This window comes from Scyliorhinus torazame, chromosome 8, assembly GCF_047496885.1.
Source record: "Scyliorhinus torazame isolate Kashiwa2021f chromosome 8, sScyTor2.1, whole genome shotgun sequence".
Lineage (NCBI taxonomy): Eukaryota > Metazoa > Chordata > Chondrichthyes > Carcharhiniformes > Scyliorhinidae > Scyliorhinus > Scyliorhinus torazame.
In genome coordinates, this window is record NC_092714.1 from 187,750,580 (window position 1) to 187,763,209 (window position 12,630).

Sequence of the window (12,630 nt, forward strand, 5' to 3'; positions counted from 1 at the left end):
TGTCACAATCTTTCTTTCTATTAACACTGCCTCCCAATTGGATGTTGTGCACTAATTTAGAAATTGCACTTCTACTTCCCAAGCTCACCTTGTTAATGTAAATTGTAAACACCAGTGGTCCCAGTGTTATTCCCTGTGGAACCCAACTTCTGGTGGTGTAGTGGTTTTGTCACTGGACTAGTAATCCAGAGACCCAGAGCAATGGTCTGGATTGAATGCCACCATGGCAGATTGTGAAATTAGAATTCAATAAAAACCTGGAATTAAAAATAAAGTGATGATCATAAAATGATTGTTGTAAAAACCCACCTGGTTCAGTAATGTCCTTTAGAAAAGGAAATGTGCCATCCTTACCTGGTGTGGCCTACACAGCAATGTGATTGACTCTTAAATGGCCTAGAAAGCTATTCTATTCAAGGGGAATTAGGGATGGGCAATAAATGCTGGCCCAAATATAAATAAAAATATGTAAATTGTGAACAACAGTGGTCTCAGCATAGATCCCTGTGGAATCCAACTTTCCATCTCTTGTCAGTCCAAATGACTGCCCCTAACCTTTACTCTCTGTTTTGTAACCAGCTTGCTATCCATTCTGGCATCAATCCTTGCCTCTACATGTTCTGACCTTAGTCGTGAGCGTACAATGGCCTGAACCTGAGGAAGGAGCAGTGCTCCGAAAGCTAGGGATTTGAAACAAACCTGTTGGACTTTAACCTGGTGTTGTAAGACTTCTTACTGTGCTCACCCCAGTCCAACACCGGCATCTCCACATCATAACATCTCCTGCAGCATTGCTCATAGATAGTGATGTGTCTTATTAAGTTCTAGCATTCTGACAAACACATATTCTGGTCTATCTCCTGTGACTTTCTTCATTGATAGTTTATCAAATTCTAGAACCCTGATAGATACTTATTTCTGTAAGACTAGTTGACCCTTTAATATTTCTCCTCTATAGGATGCATTTTTGTGGAGGTGATGGAGGTCCTGAGGCACACGTCGCCTCTTTTCAGGAAGGCCTGCAGCATCTAATGCCACTCTATCCCTTGACAAGTCAGTGGAAGACCATCCCCAGAATCAAGGCCTCCCAGGGTAGAAGTCCCACCGCCTAGAACTACCATCTAGTCAGAGGCAGGCAGCGCCCAATCAGAGGCTGGTAGCTTTTCAGTACTCAGTAGCGCTACCAGGAAGGTGGTGTCTGATACTGGGACTACACCCAGCTATGGCTTCAGATCAAGGAAGGACCCAGGCACAGGTCAGGTCGGGGTTGTGTGGTTGGTGTCATGTGGGAGGACATGTGTCAGCATCAAGGGCAGGCATGTGGCTCACAGTGCCCCCCCCCACCCCCCCCCCCCCACCCCCCCCCCCCCTTTCCTGGTGTTGGGTCCATGATCCGGCACTGACTGCCTTTGAATGAGCAATCCTCCTGGGAGCCTGCAAGTAAACACAGTGGTGTTCTCGTTCTTTTGAACTCCAGAGAATACAGACCCAGCCTATTCAATATTTCCTTGTGGAACAATCATTCCAGGAGTCAGATTGCTGAACATTGGTTGCAATCCCTCTGAGACAAGCAGACAAACTGCACCCAGGATTCCAAGTGTGGCCTCCCCAATGCCCTGCATAATGGTAGTAAGACATCTTTACTCTTGTACACCAATACTTTTTAAAAAATAGTACCAATTATTTTTTTTCCAATTAAGGGGCAATTTAGCGTGGCCAATCCACCTAACCTGCACATCTTTGGGTTGTGTGTGTGAAACCCGCGCAGACATGGGGAGAATGTGCAAACTCCACATGGACAGTGACCCAGGGTCGGGATTCGAACCCGGGTCCTCATCGCCACAGTCCCAGTGCTAACCACAGAGCCACATGCCGCCCACCAATACTTTTTTAACAGCTAACATATGTTAGGTCATTTAGCTTCCTAATTGCTTATTGTCCCTGCATATCAGATTCCTGTAATTCATGTACGAGAACACTTAGGTTCCCTGAATACAAACATTTCTCAGTCTCACATTCAAAAAGTATTCTGCTTTTTAATTTACTTGCACACTTCACCACATTGTATTCCATCTGCCGTGTTCTTGCCCACTCATCCAATCTGTATATGTCCGTCAGTAGCCTCTTTAAATCTTTTTATTTCTAATGAACTTTGTATCACCGGCGAACCTTGGATACATTACACTAAGTTCCCTCATCTGAGTAATTAATATAGATTGTACATAGGTGAGGTTCAAGTACTGATCTTGCAATGCCCTGCTAATTATAGCCTGCAACGCAAAGATATCCCATTTATTGCAACAATTTGTTTGCTGCCTGTTCGTGGGCAGCACGATAGCAAAGTGGGCAGCATGGCAGCACAGTGGTTAGCACAGTTGCTTCACAGCTCCAGGTCCCAGGTTCGATTCTCGCCTTGGGTCACTGTCTGTGCGGAGTCTGCACGTTCTCCCCGTGACTGCGTGGGTTTCCTGCGGGTGCTGCGGTTTCCTCCCACAGTCCAAAGATGTGCAGGTTAGGTGGATTGGCGATGATAAATTGCCCATAGTGTCCAAAAAGGTTAGGTGGGGTTACTGGGTTACGGGGAGAGTGTGGAGGTGTGGGCTTAGGTAGGGTGCTCTTTCTAAGGGCTGGTGCAGACTTAATGGGCTGAATGGCCTGCTTCTGCACTGTAAATTCCATGATTCTATGATTGCATGAAATAATATTTAATCCATGCTGCATATTACGCCCAATCGCATGAGTCCTAATTTTGCATTAACTTGTTGAGTGGCACTTTCTTGAATCATTTTTAAAAATCCACATACAACATAACTAATTCTCCTTTATCCATCTTTTATTTTTTTAAATTTTTATAAATTTAAAGTACCCAATTCATTTTTTCGAATTAAGGGGCAATTTAGCGTGGCCAAGCCACCTAACCTGCACATCTTTGGGTTGTGGGGCTGAAACCCACACAGACATGGGGAGAATGTGCAAACTCCACACGGACAGTGACCCAGAGTCGGGATCGAACCTGGGACCTCGGCGCCATGGGGCAGCATCCTTTATCCATCTTACTAGTGTTATGGGCGAGGCATTTCCAGAACCCCAAAATGTATCATGCAGTTCAACCAACCTCTCCCTTTAATGGATTTGTTGCTTTTCCTAGCACACAGCTTTTTCCCTAGGTGTGGTATTACAATTATGGACACGTGGGTTTTTAACACAAAACACTGTTTATTCCATGAACTCAACTTAACATCTTAAATAAACATTGGATCTCTTAACACTTCAAAGATAACTCAGAAAATATTGCAACAGTAAATAATTCCTTAGAATGTTCCTTCAAACTTCCAAGAGACTTAACACCTTCAAACAAAATCACATCAGGTTAAAGGTTTTACTTTAAATCACCCAAATGATCCAGAGATAGTCTTTCATGGTAGAGATCCAGCTCACTGCAAAACACAGACACACACAAGCTGCTTTTCAAACAAAACTGCAAAACTAAACTGAAAAATGGCTGATCTGACCTCAGCTCCAACCACTCTCTGACATCACTGTTTTCTTAAAGGTACATTGCTTAAACATCCTTGTCTTAAAAGTACTCTCACATGACACTAGTTACATCTTCAACTCTCCTAACAGATTTGTTAAAAACATTTTCCTTGTATAAATCTGTGTTGTCTCTACTTGATCATATTAGAATTTTCTAAGTGCTCTGTTATTATGTCCGTCGTATTAGATTCTAGCATTTTTCATACTACTGATGTTAGGTTAAATGTGCTATGATAGCCACAAAAGACACGGGGAATCGTCAAAAGATCGCGCACTGAACTTTGTGGAATATGAATTCCTCTAATAAGCAGCGGTAGCCGTCCAATAGGTAATGTATGGTAGGACCTTAAATTTGCTCTTCCAATCCAGACCGGCATCCTAATAGTGCTTAGACAATTGTGGTGTAAGCTGCAGCAGCAACCCTTTTCGTTACGACGATAAGTGGGGTTTGTAATTGGAAGGTTGGCTTTGTCAAAAGTATTACGCAATGCATCCCTTATCTTGAGAGCTGACTCTTTTTCAATGCCTCAGATCTAAAAGATCAAGCCCAGGGGTTTGTCATCACTTTGCCCCATTAGTTTTTCCTGACTGTTTCTTCACTTTAACTGATTTCTTTAAGTCTCTCATTCTCCACTAGATTCTTGGCTCCACATTATTTCTACACATTTTTTGTGTCTTCAATCATGAAGACGGATTCTGTATTTGTTTAACGTCTCTGCCATTTCCTTATTCTCCATTATAATTTCACCTGTCTACTCATCAAATTGACCCATATTTACTTTCACTGAGCTCTTCCAATTTGCATTCCTAGAGAAAACATCGGGCTGGATTCTCCAAAAATGGGGCTATGTCCCCATGCCGGCGTAAAAAGCTGGCGTTTCACGGCAGACTTTCCACAAAAACAATTACAGCTATTCACCTATCTTGAAGGGGCTGGCAGGGCCCCGGAGTGCTTCTCGCAGCTTCAGCTGTAGATACGGGCCCCAGCACTTCCGGCTGCGAGTCCGTGCATGCGCACGGCGGCAGCCTGCAGCGGCCGTGCCGAATGCGATGGCGGATTCAGCTGGCGGGCCTGGCCAACAAAGAAGGTCCCAACGATTTGCCCCGCGCGGCTCGATCTATCCTGCCCGATCGCCGCCCTGGCCACCCATAAGGCACCACCCCCGATATTTGATCCCTCCCACCAGGGCGGCCGCAGACTCACCGTGAGTCCCAACTGGCCAGACGGGGTTAGAACCACGCCGTCGGGAATTCGGCTGGTCGGGACCGGAGCATTGCTGGGAGGGCCTCTGACAATGGCCCCCCAGCCGCACAGCGTAATTCGCACGTGAGCGATCCTCCGGGTACCGGAGAATCGCGGTAGTGGCGTCGTGCCCGATCCTGTCGTAAAATCGCGTTTGGAGTGGGGGCGGAGAATCCAGCCCATCATGTCTGTTTTTATGGACATGATACAGTTGCCTTGTTGAGCCCAACTTGGTGTCAGGTGAGTGGCCGTCGAATATCGTGAGAGGCCTCTCGCAAGATTCGCGACGCTCAAAACGTCTTGCGAGATTCAACGGAATCTCGTGAGGCATCGTGATCTGGATCTCTCTCTCACTGGGCGTGATCCAAATGCGCATATTTAATGAACCATTAGGCATATTTAAATATCTGCTTGCCCAATACACGCGGGACCCGGGATTCACTGGCCTCCGCAGTGAGACCTCAACTGGGCGCTATTTGGTACTTGTTCACAAAGTCATGAGCCAGTGGTGATGGAACCTTGCGGGGGGGGGGGGGGGGGGGTCTTGCTGGGGAGTTGAGATTTGGGTGATTGGGCATTGGGCAGGGTGGCACCCTGGAACTCCTCCTGGCACCTGGGCACGTTAGCACTGCCACCCTTGCAGTGACGCCTTGCACTGCCATGGTGCACAGTGGCACTGTAAGGGCACCTGACACACCGTTCAGTGGACTTTAAAAATGGTCTGCTGAATTGCGCCCTAAGTCTCTTCTTAGTCTACTCTCTTGTTTTCCTTTCTCTCCTTTCTCTTTCCTTATTAATTTGTTGTCCTTCTTTGCTGAATCTTAGTTTCTCAACATTATGAGCCCCTGCCTTTGATCTATTACTATAAGTATCTCCTCTTGATCACTACAGTTGGACCACTTGATGTGTCTTTTTTGTGCCTTAATTTAATGTTTGTTTGTTGCAAGAAATGTGTCAATTCTTTAAATGCTGGCCATTGTTTGTCAGTGATCACGAGCTGAGTCCTCCGGTCCTTCAGCCGTGTGTTTCTCGGCAGTGCGCAGTTCACTGGTGGTGTAATATATCTTCCGCTACTTCTCAATTCAATTTCCCATTGAAGCCACTCCACGCCGCTGGGAAACCTATGGGCAGGAATGTGCAGCTGGTGGGAACAATAAGAATCTTAATGGCCGGAGAATTCCGGCCCATATCTTTTAATGCAGTTTCCGAATCTATCTTAACCAACTTGGTCCTCATATCCACATAGCTTACTTTGTTTAGATTTAAGAACTTAAGAACTGAACTAAACTAATCACTTTCAAACTCAATGTAAAATTCCATCATAATACGGTCACTCTTACCCTGAGGCCCCGTTACTTAGAAGGCTATTAACTTATCCAGGGCTTTTCAAAGTGCGGGTCGTGGGCAGGTGTCGAGTGGGTTGCGGAGCAATTGGTCATGGCATTCCGGCAGTGGTTCCGATCGCAGGAGAAGCACCCAACATCTGCTCCCAGCTTTTACATTGAGAATGGCAGCCGCTGCCGCCTTTTAAATGAAAAAAAATGAGGCTGTGTGCAGTCTTCTGGCCAGAAGCGGCAGCAGAGAGCACATCACACACCCTGCACATACACCTGACGTCAAGCACACTCCATGTATGTGCTTTTGGTGCCAAATCGTAGAGCAGAGCTGCTTCCATTTTCTAATGGCTAACAAGAGGACTGCACAAGAGGACTGTGAGGATGGATCATTTTCTTAAAAGTAAGAGATGGCCAGAGACTCAAATAGGCAGTATATCTACTGGTCATGATCTCACAATAGAATCTGCTGGAGAGAGCTGCTAAGGAGTGTCCAGGGCAGGACAGAGCAGTTCTAGCGTTAGCTCTGTATGGAACTCCACAAAGAACAAAAGAACAAAGAATAGTTCAGCACAGGAACAGGCCCTTCGGCCCTCCAAGCCCGTGCCGACCATGCTGCCCGTCTAAACTAAAATCTTCTACACTTCCTGGGTCCGTATCCTTCTATTCCTATCCTATTCATGTATTTGTCATGATGCCCCTTAAATGTCTCCATCGTCCCTGCTTCCACCACCTCCTCCGGCAGTGAGTTCCAGGCACCCACTATCCTCTGTGTAAAACACTGTGGTAGTATGTATTGGGGGTCATGTGGGACTGGAAGCCCTAATGTCATTGGCTGACAGATCCCGGGTCCTGGTTGGCCGTTGACCTCATACTCCGCCCTGAAGGCGAAGTATAAGAAGCCGGTGCCTTCCCCCGCAGGCCAGTTTACTATCGGGCTGCTGGGGAACAGACACGCTTAATAAAGCCTCATCGACTTCACTCTATTTGTCTCACGGAGTCTTTGTGCGCCACAATTTATTAAGCATGCCTAAAAAGGACTATGGAGTTCAGGATCATTCCAGAATGCCTGAGGATCAGCCCCCACGCAGTGAATGCGGCAGCAGCCTTCAAACACTGGCAGACTTGCTTTGAGGCCTACATCACATCGACCACAGGCCGAGTCTCAGATGAACAAAAACTGCAGGTCCTGCACTCGAGGGTGAGCACGGAGATTTTCACCCTCATTGAAGACACCCGCGATTTCCAGACGGCCTTCACAGCACTGAGAAGTCTCTACGTTCGCCCAGTTAACCAAATCTACGCTCGCTACCAGCTCGCGACGAGACGGCAAGCTCCCGGAGAATCGATGGACGAGTTCTACGCCGCACTGCTGATTTTGGGACGAGCCTGCAGCTGCCCGTCGGTGAACGCAAACGAACACACGGACATGTTAATGCGCGATGCTTTTGTTGCAGGTATACAATCCTCCCAAATCCGCCAAAGACTTCTAGAAAAAGAGTCACTAGGACTCTCAGAGGCACGGGCCCTGGCAGCCTCGCTGGACGTAGCCGCGCGTAATAGCCGCGCCTACGGCCCCGACCGCGCGGCAGGCCATTGGGCCCCGTACATACCCGCCGCGGCAAACCCCCTACCCCCCCCCCCCGGACACCCCACAGGCTTGCGCAGTCCAAACGCCGAGTCGCACCGGGGGCGCCCGCTGTTATTTCTGCGGCCAGGCGAAGCACCCCCGACAACGCTGTCCGGCCCGCGCAGCCATCTGCAAAAGCTGCGGGAAAAAGGGCCACTATGCGGTGGTGTGCCGGTCCCGCGTGGTCGCCGGCGTCCCGGGAGAACAGGGAGCCCTACAGGCAGTCTGTGCCTCCCAACCCCCCCAGCACACCATGTGCGACCCCCAGGCGCCGCCATTTTGGGTCCCGACCACCGCGGCCCCGGGAGAACTGGGAGCCCTGCACGCCGCCTACGCTCCCCAACCCCCCTCCCCGCAGCCCATGTACGACCCGCCGCCGGCGCTCCCGATTTGGGTGCCGGCCAACACTCTCCACGGAGAGGAGGGGGTTTTTCGCATCCTGAACGCCACCCTCACCCCCGTCCCGCGCCCCACGCCTGACCCGCCGGCGCCACCTACCTTGACCCCGACCACCGCTGTCCCCGGCGAGGGAGCTGCGCGCGGTGCCAGCGCTCGCGGCCCCACGACTGACCCGCCGGAGCCGCCGACCTGGGCCCTCACCCCCGTCCCGCGCCCCACGCCTGACCCGCCAGCGCCGCCGACCTGGGCCCTCGCCCCCGTCCCGTGCCCCACGCCTGACCCGCCAGCGCCGCCGACCTGGGCCCTCGCCCCCGTCCCGCGCCCCACGCCTGACCCGCCAGCGCCACCGACCTGGGCCCTCACCCCCGTCCCGCGCCCCACGCCTGACCCGCCAGCGCCGCCGACCTGGGCCCTCACCCCCGTCCCGCGCCCCACGCCTGACCCGCCGGCAATACAACTTACCTGGACCCCGATCTCCGTCCCCGGCGAGGGACCTCCTCACGGTCCCAGCGCTCGCAGTACTGACCCGCCGGCCTTGGCCCCGACCACCGCTGTCCCCGGCGAGGGAGCTCTGCGCGGTCCTAGCGCCCGCGGCCCTGGCGCTCACAGCCAAGGAACTCCGCGCGGTCCTAGCGCCCGCGGCCCGGGCGCTCGCAATGCAGGAACTCCGCGCGGTCCTAGCGCCCCCCAGACCCCCCAGCACTCAATGTGCGACCCGCAGACGCCGCCATTTTGGGTCCCGACCACCACGAGGGGAGGAGGGGCCCCGCCATCTTGGACCGCCCCCGACCTGTACGACGCATGGGGGCGGCCATTTTGTCCACCCCCGACGCCATCTTGTGACCCCTCAGCTACGGGCGAGGGATGGGGTGGCCATTTTGTCCATCCCCGACGCCATCTTGGACGGCAACAACGGACCCCACCCCACTACTACAACCACGGCTCGCTTCGGTTACACTCGATCAGTCTCGGCCCCGGACTCTCCAGACGACGACGACAACGGTCCTAATTAACGGCCACGAGACGCCATGCCTAGTCGACTCCGGGAGCACGGAAAGTTTTATACATCCCGACACGGTAAGACGCTGTTCCTTAACTACCTTCCCCAGCGCACAAAAGATTTGCCTAGCTGCAGGATCCCACTCCGTACAGATCCAGGGATTCTGCATAGTTACCCTAACGGTACAGGGGAGGGAATTCAAAACTACAAACTTAACGTCCTTCCCCAACTCTGTGCCCCCACCTTGCTGGGCTTAGATTTTCAATGTAACCTACAGAGCCTTACGTTTAAATTCGGCGGCCCCATATCCCCACTCACTATCTGCGGCCTCGCCACCCTCAAGGTGCAACCCCCGTCCTTGTTTGCGAACCTCACCCCGGATTGCAAACCCGTCGCCACTAGGAGCAGATGGTACAGCGCCCAGGACCGGACCTTCATTCGCTCCGAAGTCCAGCGGCTACTAAAGGAGGGCATAATCCAGGCCAGCAATAGTCCCTGGAGAGCGCAGGTGGTAGTAGTGAAGACAGGGGAGAAACAAAGGATGGTCATTGACTATAGCCAGACCATCAACAGGTACACACAATTAGACGCGTACCCTCTCCCCCGCATATCCGACATGGTCAATCGGATTGCCCAGTATAAAGTCTTCTCCACCGTGGACCTCAAGTCCGCCTACCATCAGCTCCCCATCCGCCCAAGTGACCGCAAGTACACAGCCTTCGAGGCAGACGGGCGATTATACCACTTCCTAAGGGTCCCTTTTGGCGTCACAAACGGCGTCTCGGTCTTCCAACGGGAAATGGACCGAATGGTTGATCAACATGGGTTACGGGCCACGTTCCCGTACCTCGACAATGTAACCATCTGCGGCCACGATCAGCAGGACCACGACGCCAACCTCCAAAAATTCCTCCAGACTGCCAAAGCCTTGAACCTCACGTACAACGAGGACAAGTGCGTTTTTAGCACCGATCGGCTAGCCATTCTGGGCTACATAGTGCGCAATGGGATAATAGGCCCCGACCCCGAACGTATGCGCGCACTCATGGAATTTCCCCTCCCGCACTGCCCAAAAGCCCTGAAACGCTGCCTGGGGTTCTTTTCATACTACGCCCAGTGGGTCCCCCAGTACGCAGACAAGGCCCGCCCCCTAATACAGACCACGACTTTCCCGCTGTCGACAGAGGCTTGCCAGGCTTTCAGCCGCATCAAAGCGGACATCGCAAAGGCCACGATGCGCGCCATCGACGAGTCCCTCCCCTTCCAGGTCGAGAGCGACGCCTCTGACGTAGCTCTCGCGGCTACCCTTAACCAAGCGGGCAGACCCGTGGCCTTCTTCTCCCGAACCCTCCACGCCTCAGAAATCTGCCACTCCTCAGTGGAAAAGGAAGCCCAAGCCATAGTGGAAGCTGTGCGACATTGGAGGCATTACCTGGCCGGCAGGAGATTCACTCTCCTCACTGACCAACGGTCGGTAGCCTTCATGTTCGATAATGCACAGCGGGGCAAGATCAAGAACGACAAGATCTTGCGGTGGAGGATCGAACTCTCCACCTTCAACTATGAGATCTTGTACCGGCCCGGAAAGCTGAACGAGCCGTCTGATGCCCTATCCCGCGGGACATGTGCCAACGCACAAATTGACCGCCTCCAAGCCCTCCACGAGGACCTCTGCCACCCGGGGGTCACTCGGTTTTACCACTTCATCAAGTCCCGCAATCTCCCATACTCCTTAGAGGAGGTCCGTACAGTCACAAGAGACTGCCACATCTGCGCAGAATGCAAACCGCATTTTTTCAGGCCAGATGGAGCGCACCTGATTAAGGCTTCCCGTCCCTTTGAACGCCTCAGTCTCGATTTCAAAGGGCCCCTCCCCTCCACCGACCGCAACGCGTATTTCCTTAATGTAGTGGACGAATACTCCCGCTTCCCTTTTGCCATTCCCTGCTCCGACATGACCGCGGCCACAGTCATTAAAGCCCTGAACAGCGTATTCACACTGTTCGGTTACCCCGTATACGTCCACAGCGACAGGGGGTCCTCTTTCATGAGTGACGAGCTGCGCCAGTTCCTGCTCAGCAAGGGTATAGCTTCAAGCAGGACGACCAGCTACAACCCCCGGGGGAACGGGCAAGTAGAAAGGGAGAACGGCACGGTCTGGAAGGCCGTCCTACTGGCCCTACGGTCCAGGGATCTCCCAGTTTCACGGTGGCAGGAGGTCCTCCCGGACGCTCTCCATTCCATCCGGTCGTTATTATGTATGAGCACTAATCAAACGCCTCACGAGCGTCTCCTTGTCTTCCCTAGGAGATCCTCCTCTGGAACTTCGCTGCCGACCTGGCTGGCGGCCCCAGGACCCATCCTGCTCCGAAAGCACGTGCGGGCACATAAGGCGGACCCGTTGGTCGAAAGGGTTCACCTCCTCCATGCAATCCCCCAGTACGCCTACGTGGAGTAACCCGACGGCCGACAGGACACGGTCTCCCTGCGGGATCTGGCGCCCGCCGGCACCACGCACACCCCCCCGGCACCATCAACCCAACCGCCCCCCTTCCTGCCACCGCCGCACCCCGCGACCGCCCCCTTCCCAGGAGGATCAGTCCCCCTCCCCTTTGCACCGACAGCTGAAACCGTGCGGCTCCCGGAGGCGACAACGCTGGTACAAGCACCACCACCACCGCCGGGGCCGAGGCGATCGACACGGACGACCAGACCGCCCGACCGACTCGTGGCGTCGATGTAAAACAAAGATGGACTGTCCAATGAACATTTTGTTTTTCCTATATCCTCTGTAAATAGTTGTAACAGGACGATACTGTCCAATACGGTACTACCATGTAACTGTTCTATCCTCCCAGGACCAGTACTGTAAACCCTTACCACCATACGAAGCATCACCCCGCCGGGTTCATTTTTGACAAGGGGTGAATGTGGTAGTATGTATTGGGGTCATGTGGGACTGGAAGCCCGAATGTCATTGGCTGACAGATCCAGGGTCCTGGTTGGCCGTTGACCTCATACTCCGCCCTGAAGGCGAAGTATAAGAAGCCGGTGCCTTCCCCCGCAGGCCAGTTTACTATCGGGCTGCTGGGGAACAGACACGCTTAATAAAGCCTCATCGACTTCACTCTATTTGTCTCACGGAGTCTTTGTGCGCCACAAACACTTGCCTCATACATCTCCTCTAAACCTTGCCCCTCGCACCTTAAACCTATGCCCCCTAGTAATTGACCCCTCTACCCTGGGGAAAAGCCTCTGACTATCCACTCTGTCTATGCTCCTCATAATTTTGTAGAGCTCTATCAGGTCGCCCCTCAACCTCCGTCGTTCCAGTGAGAACAAACCGAGTTCATTCAACCGCTCTTCATAGCTAATGCCCTCCATACCAGGCAACATCCTGGTAAATCTCTTCTGCACCCTCTCTAAAGCCTCCACATCCTTCTGGTAGTGTGCCAACCAGAATTGAACACTATACTCCAAGTGTGGC

At 52.4% G+C, this 12,630-nt stretch overlaps 1 protein-coding gene across 2 annotated transcripts in view; it reads right to left on the reverse strand.

Annotated features, from left to right (window-relative positions):
- Positions 1-12,630, reverse strand: part of LOC140428305 (solute carrier family 12 member 5-like) — a 1,013,162-nt gene that overhangs the window by 362,539 nt on the left and 637,993 nt on the right. The window lies entirely within an intron of this gene.